The sequence below is a fragment of the Patella vulgata genome, chromosome 2, assembly GCF_932274485.2.
Source record: "Patella vulgata chromosome 2, xgPatVulg1.2, whole genome shotgun sequence".
NCBI classification, from domain to species: domain Eukaryota; kingdom Metazoa; phylum Mollusca; class Gastropoda; family Patellidae; genus Patella; species Patella vulgata.
In genome coordinates, this window is record NC_065880.2 from 31,981,133 (window position 1) to 32,004,068 (window position 22,936).

The 22,936-nt window shown below is 43.2% G+C and overlaps 11 non-coding genes across 11 annotated transcripts; all 11 read left to right on the forward strand.

Annotated features, from left to right (window-relative positions):
- Positions 1 to 422: 422 nt before the first annotated feature.
- LOC126813605 (U1 spliceosomal RNA) lies at positions 423 to 586 on the forward strand. Its single transcript, XR_007676940.1, has one exon. It is a non-coding gene; the product is annotated as a U1 spliceosomal RNA (small nuclear RNA).
- Positions 587 to 1,201: 615 nt separating this feature from the next.
- LOC126813604 (U1 spliceosomal RNA) lies at positions 1,202 to 1,365 on the forward strand. The gene has a single exon (XR_007676939.1). It is a non-coding gene; the product is annotated as a U1 spliceosomal RNA (small nuclear RNA).
- Positions 1,366 to 1,980: 615 nt separating this feature from the next.
- Positions 1,981 to 2,144, forward strand: LOC126813603 (U1 spliceosomal RNA). The gene has a single exon (XR_007676938.1). It is a non-coding gene; the product is annotated as a U1 spliceosomal RNA (small nuclear RNA).
- A 615-nt stretch (positions 2,145 to 2,759) lies between these two features.
- LOC130011646 (U1 spliceosomal RNA) lies at positions 2,760 to 2,923 on the forward strand. Its single transcript, XR_008786955.1, has one exon. It is a non-coding gene; the product is annotated as a U1 spliceosomal RNA (small nuclear RNA).
- Positions 2,924 to 3,538: 615 nt separating this feature from the next.
- Positions 3,539 to 3,702, forward strand: LOC130011647 (U1 spliceosomal RNA). Its single transcript, XR_008786956.1, has one exon. It is a non-coding gene; the product is annotated as a U1 spliceosomal RNA (small nuclear RNA).
- A 615-nt stretch (positions 3,703 to 4,317) lies between these two features.
- On the forward strand, positions 4,318 to 4,481 carry LOC130011648 (U1 spliceosomal RNA). The gene has a single exon (XR_008786957.1). It is a non-coding gene; the product is annotated as a U1 spliceosomal RNA (small nuclear RNA).
- Positions 4,482 to 5,096: 615 nt separating this feature from the next.
- LOC130011650 (U1 spliceosomal RNA) lies at positions 5,097 to 5,260 on the forward strand. Its single transcript, XR_008786959.1, has one exon. It is a non-coding gene; the product is annotated as a U1 spliceosomal RNA (small nuclear RNA).
- Positions 5,261 to 5,875: 615 nt separating this feature from the next.
- On the forward strand, positions 5,876 to 6,039 carry LOC130011651 (U1 spliceosomal RNA). The gene has a single exon (XR_008786960.1). It is a non-coding gene; the product is annotated as a U1 spliceosomal RNA (small nuclear RNA).
- A 615-nt stretch (positions 6,040 to 6,654) lies between these two features.
- Positions 6,655 to 6,818, forward strand: LOC130011652 (U1 spliceosomal RNA). Its single transcript, XR_008786961.1, has one exon. It is a non-coding gene; the product is annotated as a U1 spliceosomal RNA (small nuclear RNA).
- Positions 6,819 to 7,433: 615 nt separating this feature from the next.
- LOC130011653 (U1 spliceosomal RNA) lies at positions 7,434 to 7,597 on the forward strand. Its single transcript, XR_008786962.1, has one exon. It is a non-coding gene; the product is annotated as a U1 spliceosomal RNA (small nuclear RNA).
- Positions 7,598 to 8,212: 615 nt separating this feature from the next.
- LOC130011654 (U1 spliceosomal RNA) lies at positions 8,213 to 8,376 on the forward strand. The gene has a single exon (XR_008786963.1). It is a non-coding gene; the product is annotated as a U1 spliceosomal RNA (small nuclear RNA).
- Positions 8,377 to 22,936: the final 14,560 nt, after the last annotated feature.

The window sequence follows — 22,936 nt, forward strand, 5'->3', positions numbered from 1 at the left end:
TGACGAGGTGTAACAATCGTGCACGTGTTATTATGTGTCAACTGTGGCTGCCCGGGCCGACTGGGGTACGTTAGTTTCAACCAATCAGGTCATCTCGGACAAAACACTGGTCGATGGCGTCTACCACACAGCCTTTCGTATCTCTGTCGGAGACCAGACAACTCCGCCAGAATGGCCACATACAGTCTACATTCTCCCTTCGATCGGAGGTGCGTTTTGCCGAAACGTCGGAAAACAGTGTCTCGAAATACCACAATGTATAGTTAGTAGCCGGGCAGTGGTTAATTTGCTTGTCTGTTGTGGTGTGCTATGGGTCGATTTTTTGGCTTTGCTTTGGTGTCGCGCAACGGGTAGGTGTGGTCGGGCCCTAGCGGGACGAGTGCCCACGGCGCAGGAGTCAGCCGATGGCGGCCAAGAAAGGCATACTTACCTGGTACGGGAGGCACCGTGATCCGCAAGGCGGTCCTCCCAGGGTGAGGCCTTTCCATTGCACCTAGGTTTGGCTGACCCCTGCGATCGCCCCAAATGTGGGCGACTCGAGTACGTAATTTCTTAGTGTGGGGGACTGCGTTCGCGCTTTCCCCTGTTAATTCAATACGAAAAGAGATCCCTTACCTCTACCTTGCACCCTTGAATTGCACATCTATTTCATTCACACAAGCCCGTCAACAGTCAACAATGGTTTCACGTCATAATAGCTTCCACGTTTGTTTACCTTATTCAGTATAGTTTGAGTTGTGTTTCTCCATTTATTTCCCGAGATTTTAGCCAGGGATGAGTGACGAGGTGTAACAATCGTGCACGTGTTATTATGTGTCAACTGTGGCTGCCCGGGCCGACTGGGGTACGTTAGTTTCAACCAATCAGGTCATCTCGGACAAAACACTGGTCGATGGCGTCTACCACACAGCCTTTCGTATCTCTGTCGGAGACCAGACAACTCCGCCAGAATGGCCACATACAGTCTACATTCTCCCTTCGATCGGAGGTGCGTTTTGCCGAAACGTCGGAAAACAGTGTCTCGAAATACCACAATGTATAGTTAGTAGCCGGGCAGTGGTTAATTTGCTTGTCTGTTGTGGTGTGCTATGGGTCGATTTTTTGGCTTTGCTTTGGTGTCGCGCAACGGGTAGGTGTGGTCGGGCCCTAGCGGGACGAGTGCCCACGGCGCAGGAGTCAGCCGATGGCGGCCGAGAAAGGCATACTTACCTGGTACGGGAGGCACCGTGATCCGCAAGGCGGTCCTCCCAGGGTGAGGCCTTTCCATTGCACCTAGGTTTGGCTGACCCCTGCGATCGCCCCAAATGTGGGCGACTCGAGTACGTAATTTCTTAGTGTGGGGGACTGCGTTCGCGCTTTCCCCTGTTAATTCAATACGAAAAGAGATCCCTTACCTCTACCTTGCACCCTTGAATTGCACATCTATTTCATTCACACAAGCCCGTCAACAGTCAACAATGGTTTCACGTCATAATAGCTTCCACGTTTGTTTACCTTATTCAGTATAGTTTGAGTTGTGTTTCTCCATTTATTTCCCGAGATTTTAGCCAGGGATGAGTGACGAGGTGTAACAATCGTGCACGTGTTATTATGTGTCAACTGTGGCTGCCCGGGCCGACTGGGGTACGTTAGTTTCAACCAATCAGGTCATCTCGGACAAAACACTGGTCGATGGCGTCTACCACACAGCCTTTCGTATCTCTGTCGGAGACCAGACAACTCCGCCAGAATGGCCACATACAGTCTACATTCTCCCTTCGATCGGAGGTGCGTTTTGCCGAAACGTCGGAAAACAGTGTCTCGAAATACCACAATGTATAGTTAGTAGCCGGGCAGTGGTTAATTTGCTTGTCTGTTGTGGTGTGCTATGGGTCGATTTTTTGGCTTTGCTTTGGTGTCGCGCAACGGGTAGGTGTGGTCGGGCCCTAGCGGGACGAGTGCCCACGGCGCAGGAGTCAGCCGATGGCGGCCAAGAAAGGCATACTTACCTGGTACGGGAGGCACCGTGATCCGCAAGGCGGTCCTCCCAGGGTGAGGCCTTTCCATTGCACCTAGGTTTGGCTGACCCCTGCGATCGCCCCAAATGTGGGCGACTCGAGTACGTAATTTCTTAGTGTGGGGGACTGCGTTCGCGCTTTCCCCTGTTAATTCAATACGAAAAGAGATCCCTTACCTCTACCTTGCACCCTTGAATTGCACATCTATTTCATTCACACAAGCCCGTCAACAGTCAACAATGGTTTCACGTCATAATAGCTTCCACGTTTGTTTACCTTATTCAGTATAGTTTGAGTTGTGTTTCTCCATTTATTTCCCGAGATTTTAGCCAGGGATGAGTGACGAGGTGTAACAATCGTGCACGTGTTATTATGTGTCAACTGTGGCTGCCCGGGCCGACTGGGGTACGTTAGTTTCAACCAATCAGGTCATCTCGGACAAAACACTGGTCGATGGCGTCTACCACACAGCCTTTCGTATCTCTGTCGGAGACCAGACAACTCCGCCAGAATGGCCACATACAGTCTACATTCTCCCTTCGATCGGAGGTGCGTTTTGCCGAAACGTCGGAAAACAGTGTCTCGAAATACCACAATGTATAGTTAGTAGCCGGGCAGTGGTTAATTTGCTTGTCTGTTGTGGTGTGCTATGGGTCGATTTTTTGGCTTTGCTTTGGTGTCGCGCAACGGGTAGGTGTGGTCGGGCCCTAGCGGGACGAGTGCCCACGGCGCAGGAGTCAGCCGATGGCGGCCAAGAAAGGCATACTTACCTGGTACGGGAGGCACCGTGATCCGCAAGGCGGTCCTCCCAGGGTGAGGCCTTTCCATTGCACCTAGGTTTGGCTGACCCCTGCGATCGCCCCAAATGTGGGCGACTCGAGTACGTAATTTCTTAGTGTGGGGGACTGCGTTCGCGCTTTCCCCTGTTAATTCAATACGAAAAGAGATCCCTTACCTCTACCTTGCACCCTTGAATTGCACATCTATTTCATTCACACAAGCCCGTCAACAGTCAACAATGGTTTCACGTCATAATAGCTTCCACGTTTGTTTACCTTATTCAGTATAGTTTGAGTTGTGTTTCTCCATTTATTTCCCGAGATTTTAGCCAGGGATGAGTGACGAGGTGTAACAATCGTGCACGTGTTATTATGTGTCAACTGTGGCTGCCCGGGCCGACTGGGGTACGTTAGTTTCAACCAATCAGGTCATCTCGGACAAAACACTGGTCGATGGCGTCTACCACACAGCCTTTCGTATCTCTGTCGGAGACCAGACAACTCCGCCAGAATGGCCACATACAGTCTACATTCTCCCTTCGATCGGAGGTGCGTTTTGCCGAAACGTCGGAAAACAGTGTCTCGAAATACCACAATGTATAGTTAGTAGCCGGGCAGTGGTTAATTTGCTTGTCTGTTGTGGTGTGCTATGGGTCGATTTTTTGGCTTTGCTTTGGTGTCGCGCAACGGGTAGGTGTGGTCGGGCCCTAGCGGGACGAGTGCCCACGGCGCAGGAGTCAGCCGATGGCGGCCAAGAAAGGCATACTTACCTGGTACGGGAGGCACCGTGATCCGCAAGGCGGTCCTCCCAGGGTGAGGCCTTTCCATTGCACCTAGGTTTGGCTGACCCCTGCGATCGCCCCAAATGTGGGCGACTCGAGTACGTAATTTCTTAGTGTGGGGGACTGCGTTCGCGCTTTCCCCTGTTAATTCAATACGAAAAGAGATCCCTTACCTCTACCTTGCACCCTTGAATTGCACATCTATTTCATTCACACAAGCCCGTCAACAGTCAACAATGGTTTCACGTCATAATAGCTTCCACGTTTGTTTACCTTATTCAGTATAGTTTGAGTTGTGTTTCTCCATTTATTTCCCGAGATTTTAGCCAGGGATGAGTGACGAGGTGTAACAATCGTGCACGTGTTATTATGTGTCAACTGTGGCTGCCCGGGCCGACTGGGGTACGTTAGTTTCAACCAATCAGGTCATCTCGGACAAAACACTGGTCGATGGCGTCTACCACACAGCCTTTCGTATCTCTGTCGGAGACCAGACAACTCCGCCAGAATGGCCACATACAGTCTACATTCTCCCTTCGATCGGAGGTGCGTTTTGCCGAAACGTCGGAAAACAGTGTCTCGAAATACCACAATGTATAGTTAGTAGCCGGGCAGTGGTTAATTTGCTTGTCTGTTGTGGTGTGCTATGGGTCGATTTTTTGGCTTTGCTTTGGTGTCGCGCAACGGGTAGGTGTGGTCGGGCCCTAGCGGGACGAGTGCCCACGGCGCAGGAGTCAGCCGATGGCGGCCAAGAAAGGCATACTTACCTGGTACGGGAGGCACCGTGATCCGCAAGGCGGTCCTCCCAGGGTGAGGCCTTTCCATTGCACCTAGGTTTGGCTGACCCCTGCGATCGCCCCAAATGTGGGCGACTCGAGTACGTAATTTCTTAGTGTGGGGGACTGCGTTCGCGCTTTCCCCTGTTAATTCAATACGAAAAGAGATCCCTTACCTCTACCTTGCACCCTTGAATTGCACATCTATTTCATTCACACAAGCCCGTCAACAGTCAACAATGGTTTCACGTCATAATAGCTTCCACGTTTGTTTACCTTATTCAGTATAGTTTGAGTTGTGTTTCTCCATTTATTTCCCGAGATTTTAGCCAGGGATGAGTGACGAGGTGTAACAATCGTGCACGTGTTATTATGTGTCAACTGTGGCTGCCCGGGCCGACTGGGGTACGTTAGTTTCAACCAATCAGGTCATCTCGGACAAAACACTGGTCGATGGCGTCTACCACACAGCCTTTCGTATCTCTGTCGGAGACCAGACAACTCCGCCAGAATGGCCACATACAGTCTACATTCTCCCTTCGATCGGAGGTGCGTTTTGCCGAAACGTCGGAAAACAGTGTCTCGAAATACCACAATGTATAGTTAGTAGCCGGGCAGTGGTTAATTTGCTTGTCTGTTGTGGTGTGCTATGGGTCGATTTTTTGGCTTTGCTTTGGTGTCGCGCAACGGGTAGGTGTGGTCGGGCCCTAGCGGGACGAGTGCCCACGGCGCAGGAGTCAGCCGATGGCGGCCGAGAAAGGCATACTTACCTGGTACGGGAGGCACCGTGATCCGCAAGGCGGTCCTCCCAGGGTGAGGCCTTTCCATTGCACCTAGGTTTGGCTGACCCCTGCGATCGCCCCAAATGTGGGCGACTCGAGTACGTAATTTCTTAGTGTGGGGGACTGCGTTCGCGCTTTCCCCTGTTAATTCAATACGAAAAGAGATCCCTTACCTCTACCTTGCACCCTTGAATTGCACATCTATTTCATTCACACAAGCCCGTCAACAGTCAACAATGGTTTCACGTCATAATAGCTTCCACGTTTGTTTACCTTATTCAGTATAGTTTGAGTTGTGTTTCTCCATTTATTTCCCGAGATTTTAGCCAGGGATGAGTGACGAGGTGTAACAATCGTGCACGTGTTATTATGTGTCAACTGTGGCTGCCCGGGCCGACTGGGGTACGTTAGTTTCAACCAATCAGGTCATCTCGGACAAAACACTGGTCGATGGCGTCTACCACACAGCCTTTCGTATCTCTGTCGGAGACCAGACAACTCCGCCAGAATGGCCACATACAGTCTACATTCTCCCTTCGATCGGAGGTGCGTTTTGCCGAAACGTCGGAAAACAGTGTCTCGAAATACCACAATGTATAGTTAGTAGCCGGGCAGTGGTTAATTTGCTTGTCTGTTGTGGTGTGCTATGGGTCGATTTTTTGGCTTTGCTTTGGTGTCGCGCAACGGGTAGGTGTGGTCGGGCCCTAGCGGGACGAGTGCCCACGGCGCAGGAGTCAGCCGATGGCGGCCAAGAAAGGCATACTTACCTGGTACGGGAGGCACCGTGATCCGCAAGGCGGTCCTCCCAGGGTGAGGCCTTTCCATTGCACCTAGGTTTGGCTGACCCCTGCGATCGCCCCAAATGTGGGCGACTCGAGTACGTAATTTCTTAGTGTGGGGGACTGCGTTCGCGCTTTCCCCTGTTAATTCAATACGAAAAGAGATCCCTTACCTCTACCTTGCACCCTTGAATTGCACATCTATTTCATTCACACAAGCCCGTCAACAGTCAACAATGGTTTCACGTCATAATAGCTTCCACGTTTGTTTACCTTATTCAGTATAGTTTGAGTTGTGTTTCTCCATTTATTTCCCGAGATTTTAGCCAGGGATGAGTGACGAGGTGTAACAATCGTGCACGTGTTATTATGTGTCAACTGTGGCTGCCCGGGCCGACTGGGGTACGTTAGTTTCAACCAATCAGGTCATCTCGGACAAAACACTGGTCGATGGCGTCTACCACACAGCCTTTCGTATCTCTGTCGGAGACCAGACAACTCCGCCAGAATGGCCACATACAGTCTACATTCTCCCTTCGATCGGAGGTGCGTTTTGCCGAAACGTCGGAAAACAGTGTCTCGAAATACCACAATGTATAGTTAGTAGCCGGGCAGTGGTTAATTTGCTTGTCTGTTGTGGTGTGCTATGGGTCGATTTTTTGGCTTTGCTTTGGTGTCGCGCAACGGGTAGGTGTGGTCGGGCCCTAGCGGGACGAGTGCCCACGGCGCAGGAGTCAGCCGATGGCGGCCGAGAAAGGCATACTTACCTGGTACGGGAGGCACCGTGATCCGCAAGGCGGTCCTCCCAGGGTGAGGCCTTTCCATTGCACCTAGGTTTGGCTGACCCCTGCGATCGCCCCAAATGTGGGCGACTCGAGTACGTAATTTCTTAGTGTGGGGGACTGCGTTCGCGCTTTCCCCTGTTAATTCAATACGAAAAGAGATCCCTTACCTCTACCTTGCACCCTTGAATTGCACATCTATTTCATTCACACAAGCCCGTCAACAGTCAACAATGGTTTCACGTCATAATAGCTTCCACGTTTGTTTACCTTATTCAGTATAGTTTGAGTTGTGTTTCTCCATTTATTTCCCGAGATTTTAGCCAGGGATGAGTGACGAGGTGTAACAATCGTGCACGTGTTATTATGTGTCAACTGTGGCTGCCCGGGCCGACTGGGGTACGTTAGTTTCAACCAATCAGGTCATCTCGGACAAAACACTGGTCGATGGCGTCTACCACACAGCCTTTCGTATCTCTGTCGGAGACCAGACAACTCCGCCAGAATGGCCACATACAGTCTACATTCTCCCTTCGATCGGAGGTGCGTTTTGCCGAAACGTCGGAAAACAGTGTCTCGAAATACCACAATGTATAGTTAGTAGCCGGGCAGTGGTTAATTTGCTTGTCTGTTGTGGTGTGCTATGGGTCGATTTTTTGGCTTTGCTTTGGTGTCGCGCAACGGGTAGGTGTGGTCGGGCCCTAGCGGGACGAGTGCCCACGGCGCAGGAGTCAGCCGATGGCGGCCAAGAAAGGCATACTTACCTGGTACGGGAGGCACCGTGATCCGCAAGGCGGTCCTCCCAGGGTGAGGCCTTTCCATTGCACCTAGGTTTGGCTGACCCCTGCGATCGCCCCAAATGTGGGCGACTCGAGTACGTAATTTCTTAGTGTGGGGGACTGCGTTCGCGCTTTCCCCTGTTAATTCAATACGAAAAGAGATCCCTTACCTCTACCTTGCACCCTTGAATTGCACATCTATTTCATTCACACAAGCCCGTCAACAGTCAACAATGGTTTCACGTCATAATAGCTTCCACGTTTGTTTACCTTATTCAGTATAGTTTGAGTTGTGTTTCTCCATTTATTTCCCGAGATTTTAGCCAGGGATGAGTGACGAGGTGTAACAATCGTGCACGTGTTATTATGTGTCAACTGTGGCTGCCCGGGCCGACTGGGGTACGTTAGTTTCAACCAATCAGGTCATCTCGGACAAAACACTGGTCGATGGCGTCTACCACACAGCCTTTCGTATCTCTGTCGGAGACCAGACAACTCCGCCAGAATGGCCACATACAGTCTACATTCTCCCTTCGATCGGAGGTGCGTTTTGCCGAAACGTCGGAAAACAGTGTCTCGAAATACCACAATGTATAGTTAGTAGCCGGGCAGTGGTTAATTTGCTTGTCTGTTGTGGTGTGCTATGGGTCGATTTTTTGGCTTTGCTTTGGTGTCGCGCAACGGGTAGGTGTGGTCGGGCCCTAGCGGGACGAGTGCCCACGGCGCAGGAGTCAGCCGATGGCGGCCGAGAAAGGCATACTTACCTGGTACGGGAGGCACCGTGATCCGCAAGGCGGTCCTCCCAGGGTGAGGCCTTTCCATTGCACCTAGGTTTGGCTGACCCCTGCGATCGCCCCAAATGTGGGCGACTCGAGTACGTAATTTCTTAGTGTGGGGGACTGCGTTCGCGCTTTCCCCTGTTAATTCAATACGAAAAGAGATCCCTTACCTCTACCTTGCACCCTTGAATTGCACATCTATTTCATTCACACAAGCCCGTCAACAGTCAACAATGGTTTCACGTCATAATAGCTTCCACGTTTGTTTACCTTATTCAGTATAGTTTGAGTTGTGTTTCTCCATTTATTTCCCGAGATTTTAGCCAGGGATGAGTGACGAGGTGTAACAATCGTGCACGTGTTATTATGTGTCAACTGTGGCTGCCCGGGCCGACTGGGGTACGTTAGTTTCAACCAATCAGGTCATCTCGGACAAAACACTGGTCGATGGCGTCTACCACACAGCCTTTCGTATCTCTGTCGGAGACCAGACAACTCCGCCAGAATGGCCACATACAGTCTACATTCTCCCTTCGATCGGAGGTGCGTTTTGCCGAAACGTCGGAAAACAGTGTCTCGAAATACCACAATGTATAGTTAGTAGCCGGGCAGTGGTTAATTTGCTTGTCTGTTGTGGTGTGCTATGGGTCGATTTTTTGGCTTTGCTTTGGTGTCGCGCAACGGGTAGGTGTGGTCGGGCCCTAGCGGGACGAGTGCCCACGGCGCAGGAGTCAGCCGATGGCGGCCGAGAAAGGCATACTTACCTGGTACGGGAGGCACCGTGATCCGCATGGAAGTATTCTTAGAGTTCGATTCCAGAGTGTTTTCATTATTGTGTTTATGGTGGTTTTGGTTAATATCAGCCTGAGTATAGCGGTTTTTTTCCAGTGTTTAGTGTGGCGTTGTTCATAATGGCTGCCGGTTCAGCAGGTGTTATTATTGATGTGCCAATACTGGATTCTGATATTGATTGGAATATAGCAAGAAGAGTTGTCAAAATCACAGTATCCAGACGTGAGTATATATTTAGAAATGACATTTTATCGATGTTGGAAGCGTTTTTCTGTAATCAAAACTGTGTCGAGGCTATTGCTAAGAGAGAGAAGCTAGGGGAATGGTATGCAACATTGTCTTCTGAACGACTGGTTCAGAAATTGTTAGACAAAGGTACATTTTTATGGAGTAATTTGAGGTTCGGTTTTTGTGATGAAGATACGACGGTGGTGAATTTAAGGGTACACTGGGTGCCGCGAAAATTGAAAGACGTATATTTGTATAATATATTTAGTTCGTTCGGTGAGGTAAAGTTCATTGGTGAAGACTCTGCAACGTGTGACGGTAATAAACTCAAGACGGGTATGAGGAATGTAACCTTGAATTGTAAAAGCGTTCAAGTTCAAAATATACCCCATGTGATTCGTGCGGCGGGGGGTGCTATAAAGATGTTGGTCACTACCCCGGGTCGACTTCCCCTATGTTTGCGTTGCAACATGGTGGGTCATGTTAGCATGGAATGTTCAACAGGGGGCAGAGGGAGGGCCGATGTTATAGGAGCTCCGAGATTTTCTGAGGTGGTCCAGGGAATACCCGTTCAGCCTCAGGTGAACACTGACAAATCAAGTGTGCCCAGTGATGACAGCATGACGGAGAGTGAGGAGTATGGAGAAGAGGGGGAAATGAGGGACAGTGGGGAAATAGTGTTTTCGGAGGGTGGTAAGGAGGAGGAGACGGGGGTACTAGATGAGACTGATATTAATGTTATTGAGGAGACGGTAGATGAAAGTGGGGTTATTAGGGGGGAAAGTGGGGTTGTTGATACTGAGGAATGTGAAAAGGGTATAAGTTCTATTTTTGACCCCCCAGAGGGTGAGTTGGGAGATCTTAAAAGCACGTTAATTTCTTTAAAGCAGGCAGAGGGTAATGGTGGAGGGAGTTTGGGTGGGGGTAAGGCGGGACTGAAGAGGGGGGCGGGTGGTGCAGGAGATAGTAAAGTGCCAACGACAGGAGGTAAAGGGGAGGGGGTTAAGAAAAAGAAAGGGGAAAAATCCTAGTATTTATTTTTGATTATGTTTCTTTTGTCCTAAACGACCATTTTATGCCCCCGACTGCTCTAACTCGACAATGGCCCCGGACATACTTTCGACCGCCCAAAGGACTATGATTTTCGATATTCCCATTGTTATAAATATGTGTTTTTATATGTATGTATTAATATATTCTTTCTTATATTTTAGGGTTGTGAAGTTAATGATGGACAGGTCTGCTGGCAACACAATGGCTAAGATTTGGCGACAGATAGAAGAAAATCACAGCTTACAATTCCTAGAGCGCAAAGATCTGTATACAACATTACTTTACACTTTGTCAAAGAAAGGGGGAATTGTCAAAGCTCTTGATGTCAAATTCAAGCCCCCACCAAAGCGACGAGAACTTCCAACTTCCAAGATGTTCCGAACTGCTTTTTTAATTGCTGAAGCTAATCGTGTTGATGATTACAGAACACAGATCATGTCTACTTTTGGAAAAATTTTGAAGTTTGATTCTACCAAAAAGGTTTGTATTTTCATATATATACATAAAAATAGAAAAAATTACAATTTGTTCTTATATTATTTGATTAATAAAAGTTTAAAAGTATTGACAGCCTATGGATAAGTTAATAGTTATTTTTCAGATTCATCACGTAAAATATTTCTTGGCAGTTAAAATTCGATGAGAGTAGGCCGTAGCGCCGCTGCCTGGGCAAAATTTCCCTCATTGCACACTGTATGGCGTATACCTGTGTCTTCATTAGCCCAGTTTAGGAGTAGGACGGTAATCCACATTTCATTTTATTTTCATTTCTTTTGCAGATTTGTAAGAAGATATCTGGAGATGGTAGAGGTACAGCTGAATGGTGTACAAATGTTGGAAACGAACTCAGTCAGATAGTTACGTTTGTTCTGACCTGCGGGGAATCTAATGCTAAACTACAATTAATGGCTGAGGGATTGATGGACAGGTATAAGCGTGCTGGCGAAACTCCACCATTAGCAATGTACGTTGACCGTGGATGCTGTCGAAAGTTTGGGCCTTCTGCTGTTGAAAAGTTGTTTCATTTTTGGGTTGATTCTGGTATGTGTATTAGATTGGATGCTTGGCACTGGATACACAGATTTGACGCTGCAGTACGTACAGATACACATCCAAAGTATGCTGCATTTAAGTCTGATCTGTCTGGTTCTTTGTTTGCCTACAACCGTTCCGACTTACAGTTGCTGATCAAGGCTATACGAGCTGGTGATCCCAACAACTTCGAAACGATTTCAGATGACGACATCATCCAACTGTACATCAGCAAGAGTCATCTACAACACCATGTAAGAAGGATAACTGTTGGTGTACAGGAGACATTTAATCTGGTAAACACAGCGATAGAGGGACTGAAGTTGGGTTAGATGTTAATGGAATCTCCCTTTTTAAATCAGAAGATGCCATCAACGAAGTATGGAATGGACAACAAAAACATTTAGAATGCCTACAAGATCCACCTGGCCTCAGTTTGTACACAGTGGTAAAAGAAACTAATATCAATGGTATTCAAGTTCCCTATTATCGATGTTCCAGGGGGAACTACAGTTTAGAAGGTTTCCATTCCCATTTAGTAGATATGGTACCAGGAGATCACTGTGCTATCCAGTCTTTTCAGATTTATCTCTCATACATCGTTTAAATACAAGATGTCAGACCCTGTTTGGCGAAGAGGTAGAAGTGAATTTCCGTCCTCCAGTTCCACCAGGAAATGAGCTACTGGGTATCGAATATCTCCTCAACCAGTCTTTGCCAAACTTTGATTTACAGGATCATTATTCATCCATAAAAAACTTTCTCTGTGAAAAATCTGAAAAAAAAAGAAGATAACGTAGATAATGCTGATGAAAGCCTTGTCGAAGATGACCCTGGGTATTCAAGTGAAATAGAAGACCAAACAGTACCTGAGAAACCTGTTAAAGTTCCAGTGACAGACTTGGAAACAGCCCCTGCTTTAGATCCATTTCTTGTAAGTATATATCTATTTATGATTAGACATAATTATCAATATGTTTATTGAATATATACATGTACATTCCTGCAATGGCAGAGAAAGTTCATCAGGATTTTCCGACGTGATTTCCCCCTCGTCAGTGGCGCAGGAAGGATAGTCTGACAAAGATAGCTGTCTAGTCATTTGGATAGGACAAAATGAGGTCCCGTGTATACTTGGCATGCACAAAAATGTACAATTATTAATTCATAAAAAATGACTTTTTAGCCACCTTACTTATGAACTGTTATGTATATTTCAGGAGGATGTGTGTGGAATTAATCCTTTACCTGGATACAACCACGTTAAACGACTGAGTTGTCTACTAGCTACTTTAGCAGAAGAAGAAGAGAAATTATCATTAACATCGAGTCAACAATTGGATATATCAAATGCCTTTCATCTACTACAAGAACATGACAAGAACCCAAAGAAGTTTAGACATGAATACTGCAGTAAATGGGGTAATACTCTATATAAAAGAACACATGGTGATCCAACAGATGCTGCAGTTACTCAAAAGGTCAAATTTGGTGTTCGTTACAGCCCAGCTCACCACATCGACAATTCCAATAGATTGGTGTATTGTGTAATAAAACAACTGTGGCTTAAACTGGATAGCGGAGTTCAGTCTTCCTCTACTTTAAAAAACAGAATTACCACCTATTACCAGCGAATGCAGCATAGAGTTATGGTAGAAGATCCTGTTCTGAGTCGACTTGGTATTCCACTACCAAAGATCAATACCAAGTGCGTCGGCGAATTCATCCGAAGACAGGATGCTATTATATCTTTAAATTCAACTCGTCAAGCTGTATTGGTGGTTGCCAGAGAACAGCATATAACAGACATACCAATGCCAGAACCAGAAAAACTACCACCAGTCCCGTTAATGGAAACTAAGTGTTTAGCTGGTGAAAAAGCTGTTCGACGGAGAGGCGATCTATCGGCACCTATTTTGCTTAAACCAAAAGTTGTTATTCTTCCATCACCAGCTCCATATACCTCAAAAACTGTTCCTACTGTGCTGCCGTCAACTGTAAAATCTGGTCCCATTCCGCGTCCAGTATTCAACATATCATATATAGCTCCTCAAATTCCATCTACTTCAAGTTTCATTCCTGTTGAATCTTCCACTCCAGTCATTCCAATGTCAACTCACGCTACTTCATCAATTCATCAGATTAGTCGTTCCACGTTTTACAAGTATAATAAGCAAGAAAGACAAGATTCGGGTATACCAATTAAGAAAAGAAAACCAAACATTCCAACCTGTAATTTATGTCAGGGAGAAGAATGGTACGTCACCATGTCTTCCCGTGAAGCTGTTAATTCCCTTTTAGCGTTGGGATCTTTTGTTCACGCGAACATTATTTTTTTCTTCTGCTCAGCTACAAGGTCAGTTGTCAATCTTAGGGTACATTGGGTACCGAGATATGTTAAGAATAGGTTTCTTGAGAAAGTGTTTGATCGCTATGGAGAGGTAACGAATGTTACAGAAGAATCGTTAAATTATGAAGGGACGATGGTCGGTACTGGTATGCGTAATGTGACTTTGATTGTTTCGGACTTTGCCAGGAATCCTATTCCCCATATGATACGTGTGGATGGTGCGAGAGAAATACGAATGCTTGTGACAGCCCCGGGGTGGCTGCCGTTCTGCTTGAAATGCCACTGCATTGGCCATGTGTCGGCAAACTGTGATAATTCAGTGTGGGGACCCCAGAGGAAAACCTTCGCGCAAGCGATTTCTCCGAAGGCCCCTGTAGTAGTGGAGCCGCCTCCAGTAGTGGGGGGGGGGGGCAGTGATATTGATCGTGGGAATAATGTATCTATGGTCGACAAGGGGTCAGATGGGTCTAAGGACCTGGGAGAGGAGCGTGTTGAGACAATAGATGAAAGCATGAACATAGAAGGCGAGAATCATAGCTCGGGCTCGATTTTTTCGCCGGGTAGTAGCCCACCGAGGAGACTTCCTGTCATGGTGAATTATGACTCGCGAGCGGGTGATAAAAGGAAATCTCATGTAGACGCTGAGGGTTTTGAACTAGTTATTAATAAGAAGAACAAAGAAATAAACTAGTCTTTCTATTTTCAGTTTTGTTGACGACTCGGACCCGCCCTGTGGAATATTCTTGTGTTTTTTTGTTTCAGCCCTACCAGAGTCATGGCCAGCCTATCGGACTATTCTTTTAATTATTTAGTAATTGTGTTGTTAGTTGATATATTTGTGGTATATTGTCATTTCATTTTGTGTGTATGCCACTTTAAAGTTTCTTTGTATAATCGGTTCGCCATCTGCTTTTGTTTAGGTCGTCAGTCGTGTGTGTGTATAGACAATAGAGTCCAGCGTCCTGTCTATTGTTATATGGGTCTCGCCAGGTTAATATGTGTATACTGTAAGCCTGGTTCGCAGTGTTCACCATCTATGATGTCACGTGTTTTTATTTCTGTAGTAGATGTATTTTAATGAAAACTATCTATTTCCTATATTATACACTATTATTATATTGTATATCACATTCTATTTCACCTTTATATAATAAAATGGCTGCCAATGAACTAAATATTATTTCTATTAATTGTAATGGTTTATTTCAGGATAAAAGGAAACGATTGCTTGTAAATGATTTAAAGTCGCGTAAAGCTGACATTATTTACTTGCAAGAGACCCATATAGAAATATTACTGAAGGGGTTAAGTTAGAGGGGTTGGGCAATTTTAAAGCATTTTTTTTTTTTTTTTTTTTTTTTATTTTAGTTTTGGGGCTAATAAGCAATATGGGGTGGGTATTTTGGTGAATAAAAATATTAATTACAGTTTGATTATGATTTTGAGGGCCGAATGTTATGTTTAGATTTAATGATTTCAAGTATAAAGTTCCGTTTTTTAAATGTATATGCCCCAGTAGTTGTGACTGAAAGAAGAGAATTTTTTAATTACATTTATAAATTTTGTATAACATCGTCGATTCTATGTTTAGGGGGTGATTTTAATTGCATTTTATCGCCACTTGATAAGGTAGGGGGTAACCCGGATTCGGGAAGGGAGGGGCATATACAATTAAATAGAATTATTTCTGATTTTAATCTTTTAGACGGGTATAGACATCTGCACCCTGACGGTAGAGTGACTACCTGGAGGGGTGCAGGTGTCTCTACCCGTATAGACAGATTTTATTTTTCAGCCAGATGTGTTAATTCTTTTAGCAGTTATAATGTCTTTCCATGTTCTTTTTCAGATCATGACTATATATTTTTTACTGTTAACTTGAATGATGATTTAAGTATTGGTCCGGGTTTTTGGAAATTTAACAATTCTATCTTAAACTAGGAAGATTTTGTTTCTTTATTTCGAGAATTTTGAGAAGATTATAGTTTAGATATAGAAGTATCCCTCGCATGGTGGGAGCAGGCGAAGCTTGATATTAAATCGTTTGTTATTGCTTACTGTAAGCGTAAAGTTAAACTTGATACGCAGGAGCGTCGTCTGCTTGAGAGTCGATATAATAGTTTACTGCTGGCGGAGTCACGTGACCCAGGTGTTTATATTGACCAGTTAAATCTGTTAAGAAAGAATTAAGTAACCTATGTTTAGCTAAAGACTATGGTAATTTAATTCGGGGAAAGCTCAATACTTAGATAATAATGAGTCACCTTCTAAGTATTTCATTCAAAAGGAACACAAGAGCGGCAATGATAAAGTAATTAGGTGCTTAGAAGATACTGATTCGACTTTGTTTAAAGATACTAATAATATTAAACGTATTGCACGTTCTTTTTATTCTAATTTGTTCACATCTGAACCAATTGATACAGAGATTTCTGATGATTTTTTAAGTGGCTTACCCCAGTTATCTGAGGAAAGCAGAGAGTTATGCGATGGCGAGATTTCGTATTCGGATGTTAAATTTGCTGTTAGTAATTTCAAGTCCCATCGCTCCCCTGGGGGTGATGGACTGAGCCGGGAGTTCTATTTTACTTTTATCGATATTTTAGGTCCTATTTTGGTAAAATTGTATAATCAATGTTTTGAGCAGGGAACTTTAACAAATTCTCAAAGATCTTGTATAATTACGCTTATTTGTAAAGATAAAAATAAAGCAGAGAATATGAAGTTTTGGCGCCCAATTTCCTTGCTCAATGTTGATTATAAAATTTTATCAAAAATCATTCAGATGCGATTGAGTGTGGTTTTGTCGGAGGTCATCCATTCTGATCAGACTTGTTCGGTACCGGGGAGGAGGATTTCTGATAATCTTCACTTAATCCGCAATATCATTGATTATATCAATCAGAAGAAAATTAGTTGCGCATTTGTAAATATTTATTCAGCTAAGGCCTTCGATCGTGTTGATCATTCATTTTTATTTAATTGTCTTCAAAATTATAATTTTGGCTCGTCATTTATAAAGTGGGTTCGTCTGCTTTATACGGATATTTCCAGTTCTGTTTTAATTAATGGTTTTGTTTCTGACCCGTTCCCTGTCACCCGTTATGTACGACAGGGATGTTCGTTATCCCCATTATTATATGTTTTAGTACTTGAACCTTTTCTAATTAAGATCAGGATTGACTTACTTATAAAAGGATTGAAACTGCCCGGTTGTTCGGAAGAGGCGAGAGTGGTAGCTTATGCTGATGACGTTACAGGTGTGTGCGTTGATCCGGAAAGTGTTAAGCGGCTTCTTGAGATTTACGAGCTATTTGGGAAAGGTTCTGGAGCCCAGCTCAATAAATTAAAAACAAGATTTTAGGAGTCCAGTTCGGTCGCGATATTACTCTTGATGATAATTGGTCTAAGATTTTAAATTCGTATATCAGTGTTTTAAGATCGTATGATCGTGAGTTTTCGACCTTCTTCGTTAGTTTTAGCGTTTTATCAAGTTTTTCTTTTTGGATTATCTGCCCATTCGGATTATAGTGTGTTGTGGTCGTCCTTGGTAACCATGCCGGACGATCATATTGTTGATGATGATACAGTAAGTAGGATTGTTAAAATTACAGTTAAAAGAAATATAATAGTATATGGGATGACTCTATTAAAGATGCTGTCTACTGCGCTTAAAACAGGTAGAGGAGCGTGGAAGCCATTGCTAAACGTGACAAGGGAGAAGAATGGTACGTCACTATGTCTTCCCGTGAAGCAGATCATTCCCTCCTAGCGTTGGGATCTTTTGTTCACACGAATATTATATTTTTTTTTTGCTCAGCTACAAGGTCAGTGGTCAATCTTCGGGTACATTGGGTACCGCGATATGTAAAAAATAGGTTTCTTGAAAAAGTTTTTGATCGTTATGGAGAGGTAACGAATGTTACAGAAGAATCTTTAAATTATGAAGGGACGTTGGTTGGTACAGGTATGCGCAATGTGACTTCGATTGTTTCGGACTTTGCCAGGAACCCAATTCCCCACATGATACGTGTGGGTGGTGCGCAAGAAATAAGGATGCTTGTGACAGCCGTTGTGTTTGAAATGCCACTGCATTGGCCATGTGTCGGCAGTGGAGTAGTGGACCCGCCTCCAGTGATAGGGGAGGGTAGTGATATTGATTGTGGAAATAATGTGACTATGGTCGGATGGGTCTAAGGACCTGGGAGAAACGGGTATGGAGATAATAGATGAAAGTATGAACAAAGGAGGCGAGAATCATAGCTCAGGCTCCATTTTTTCGCCGGGTAGTAGTCCACCGAGGAGACTTCCAGTCCTGGTGAGTTATGACTCGCGAGCGGGTGATAAAAGAAAATCTTATGTAGACGCTGATGGCTTTGAACTTGTTATAAATAAGAAGAATAAAGAAATAAACTAGTCTTTCTATTTTCAGTTTTGTTGACGACTCGGACCCGCCCTGTGGAATATTCTTGTGGTTTTTTTTTGTTTCAGCCCTACCAGAGTCATAGACAGACTATCGGACTATTCTTTTAATTATTTAATAATTGTGTTGTTAGTTGATATATATGTAGTGATGCCTCAAGTGGTATATTGTCATTTCATATTGTGTGTGTGCCCCTTTAAAGGTTGTTTGTATAATCGGTTCGCCGTCTGTTTTTGTTTAGGTCGTCAGTCGTGTGTGTGTGTATAGACAATAGAGTCCAGTGTCCCGTCTATTGTTATATGGGTCTCGCTAGGTTAATATGTGTATACTGTATGCCTGGTTCGCAGTGTTCACCATCTATGACGTCACGTGTCATTTATTTCCTATATTATACTCTATTATTAAATTGTATATCACATTCTATTTTACCTTTATATAATAAAATGGCTGCCAATAAACTAAATGTTATTTCTATTAATTGTAATGGTTTATTTCAGGATAAAAGAAAGCGATTGCTTGTAAATGATTTAAAGTCGCGTAAAGCTGACATTAGTAACTTGCAAGAGACCCATATAGAAAATATTACCGAAGGGGTTAAGTTAGAAGGGTTGGGCAATTTTAAAGCATTTTTTAAGTTTGGGACTAACAAGCAATATAGGGTGGGTCTTTTGGTGAATAAAAATATTAATTACAGTTTGATTAAATTTGATTATGATTTTGAGGGTCGAATGTTATGTTTAGATTAAAGAATTTCAAATATAAAGTTTCGTTTTTTAAATGTATATGCCCCAGTGGTTGTAACTGAACGAAGAGAATTTTTCAATTACATTCATAAATTCTTTTTAACATCGTCGATTCTGTGTTTAGGGGGAGATTTTAATTGTATTTTATCACCGCTTGATAAGATGAAAGGTAACCCCGATTCAGGAAGGGAGGGGCATATAGAATTAAGCAACATTATTTCTGATTTTAATCTTTTAGACGGGTACAGGCATCTGCACCCCGAGGGTAGAGCGACTACCTGGAGAGGTGTAGGTGTCTCTACTCGTGTAGACAGATTTTATTTTTCAACCAGATTTGTTAATTCATTTAGCTGTCATAATATTTTTCCATGTTCTTTTTCAGATCATGATTATATACTTTTTACTATTAACTTGAAAAACGATTTAAGTATTGGTCCTGTTTTTTGGAAATTTAACAATTTTATCTTAATCAAGGAAGATTTTGTTTGTTTATTTCGAGAATTTTGGGAAGATTATAGTTTAACTATAGAAGTATCCCTCGCAGTGTCGCGAGCTCGCTTTAGCGAATCTCTGCAATAAAAAATGTAATGAAATGTGGTTTTATGGCACGTCAGCACCCACCGGGCTATATTGCGCCAAACATATGGCGATTCATGTGAGACAAGTTAAATAAATATCACAGAAAAAAAAAATATTATATGCATAAATAAAAACAATAAAATAAAACCAAGTACGAACAATACAAACAATAGGACAGAATTCGAAGTCCTAAAAAACGTTATAGGCAAAACAGTGTACTCAGCAAATGTACTGCTCCTCGTGTACAAAATACACGACAAACAGTGGTAATAGGTGTCCGGAAGAGTAAGCCTACCCTGCCTGGCGCCACACCCGCCATAGCTGCATCCAAACTATTAGGCGAAATGTCGGTAAAATAGCGTGATTGGCCAATGAACTATCGGTATGCAAAATGCACGCGATGAACTGTGTTAACGATGTAGTAGACATTATCAGGGTAATAGTATACGTGTCAATTAAATATATCTAGAATAATAGCCGAGAGAGACACGTTATATTTACCAATCAAATCAATATGACGGCCATAAAACTTTTTAAAGGTTTTAATAAGTTTAGTGTGCAAGTATCCTTGTAGTTGAAGCTTAGATGACAAATGCCTCGATCTACTTAAAAAATCAGAATAAAAGGAACAAGCTCTCGCGTATCGATTTAGCTGAGACACAAACACTCCATAAGCTGGTGATATTGGAATGTTACTACTAATAAATAGAAAGTTAACAACCGGAAAGTCAAAGTCATCACGTTTATCGTACAATTTAACACTTAGTTTATGGCAATTGTCAAAATCGAGACGCAGATCCAAGTAGGAAGCGTAATTGTCACTGTCAGTCGTGTTTTTAATTTCGAGCTCATCAGGATATATGAATTCTACATAATCACTAAATTTAGGATTATTAAGTGATAAAACGTCATCGATATATCGATAAGTGAAATTAAAAAGTCTGACTGATCGTTTATTAGTTTTTACGAGCGTCTGTATGTAATCGGCTTCGTACGAATTGAGAAACAGATCAGCAAGCAAAGGTGCACAGTTGGTGCCCATGGGGATGCCAACCACTTGCTGATATATTTCCCCTCCAAATTCAACAAAGATGTTATCAATTAAAAAATCCAACATCTGAATTATTTTGATGGCCGTGAATTTGTTTTTGGAATCACTGTGATTCTTAACGAAATATGTGGAATTGTAATTTACAATTAAACATTGATATCATGCAGTACCTGATTTAGACGAAAAGACACTGTGAATAATGTCTTTCAACCGGGCTTTTAATTTACTATGGGGAATTTTAGTGTACAAAGTAGAAAAGTCAAACGTTTGAATAGATGAGACTGAAGCAAGGGATCTAGATTGCAAACCATCAAGTAATTCTTTGGAATTTTTCAATATCCACATTTGATTTATACCACTACGAGAGTATATTTTGTCACAGTATTTTTGAATACCCTCTTTAACAGCCGTTAGTATAGATGTCAATACTTTTGAAAGTGGTTTTGTGGAACAACGGGATGAACCTGCTATAAAACATTGCTTGTAGGGATTTTTATGTAGTTTAGGTATCCAATATAACAAGGGCAAATCTGTATAGGTATCTCCACACGGAGTACCAAATGAAGTGAGTACAGATTTGTGATTGGATATAATTTCATCCTTCCAAAGAGTAGATCATTTATATGTAGCACTGTCGATTGGTTTCCCGAAATTAAGTTCTTTGAACAGACAGTCAAAATAATGTCGTTTACATATAAATACTATGTTATTGGACGCCTTGTCAGTCGGAACAATGACATACTTGTCATGCAATGCATTGAGCATCATTGAAAATAGACTTGGGCCTAGTGTCAACTGACAAACGTTGCATGTATATTCTTCGTTTAAGTAAACGACTGATAGACTTAATCCAATCAGAGAGAGTATCCGAGATAACATCTTCCCTCTTGGCCCATGATCTAGCGTAGTCCTGTACGGCATCCATGATAAGTTATTTTGATCCCATGAAAATGGTTGCGGTTCCCGGTATTTGGTTCCTTTGGACAAATTTCACGTAGCTTATTATTCTGGACTATGTTCAAATCACCAGTGACCACATGTCCGGCTGGTGGGTAAAGGAAGGACGACGTAGAGCAAGAACATGGTAGAGGGTTATTATATAAGTCTTTTGCATTGATGTCAGATAATGTGTTTCCGTAATTAAATATTTTGGATGCAATGGGATTAGACTAAGTATAAGAAATCCTAGGAACAGTAACAGTTTTGAAATAAGGAGGGATGTGTGTTGGTACTTGCTTATGGTGTAATATTTGGCTTAACCCGATAGCATCAATGCCTTTATTAGCAAATTTCAGTTTTAGAAATGAACTGTTGGTGGTGAGCGACGCATCAGGCTCAGTCGCAATGTCCAAACGACGGTGGGCAATGTCAAGAAAAATGGATACAACCCTGTATTCAGTGGATGCAGAATCAGTACAATTTGAATCCAAACATTCAGATTTAAGTAATTTCAAAATAGTAAGTGGGATAGAATATCATTTAGTACGGATATGGTGTGGCCCTAATGGTTCTTGAACAATATCACAGTAAATAAAATTAAAAATGAAATAAACCTTTTATCCATATTAATATTTAAAATACAAAAATGAAATGATAAATATACAATTAAAATTTATTATAAAAACATGTCTCTTTTAAAAAGTCTAGTATGTTACAATATAAACCCGATTGGGCAAACAGATGACGTAGAGACTGGCAACGGTAAGATGTCGATCTTATGTTCTTGAGATGATTGCACTCAAGGTGTGCTTCACTGTCAAAGGAACATGACAGTGTTCACATTCCGGTTGAGGCTCTCACTTCAAGATGAAAATGTGAGTTAAAAAAGTATGACCAATGCGAGAGCGACACAAAACAATTGATTCTATAGGAGCTTGGCCAGTCTCCTAAGAGAGCCTTGATATGATGAAGTTTATTTGTGCCTGCAAGATCCCAAGACCGTTGCCAGCGGTCATAAATGAAATTATTTATAACAGATTTAAAATCTTTAAAAGGCGTTAAAAATCGTGATGTGGGAAGATCTAAAGCAGACTTGGCAGCCGAGTCTGCTTGATCATTCCCTTTGATATCCATATGACTGAGGAGCCAGCAAAGGACAGTGTCCTTGCTAACGAACTCGTATGATAGTAGCAGACAATAAATGTCTGCTACTAATGGGTGATCAAGCTGTTTGTTACTAATTGCTTGTAACGAGGACAAAGAATCAGAAAAGATAATGTGTTTGAGGACTGGATGAACTCCAGGGCTTGAAGAATAGCCTGGAGCTCAGCTGTAAAAATAGAAGCAGCAGGTGGTAGGCGTACAGATATGGTCTCAGATGGCGTGCAATGAAAAAAGTATCATTATAGCATTTATCATTGTGGCATTTTCTCCTGTTGTTTAATGACCCGAAAGGCATCAGAGGAGAAACTGGATGATGAATTGAATGAGAATTACTGACCAGAGAATTA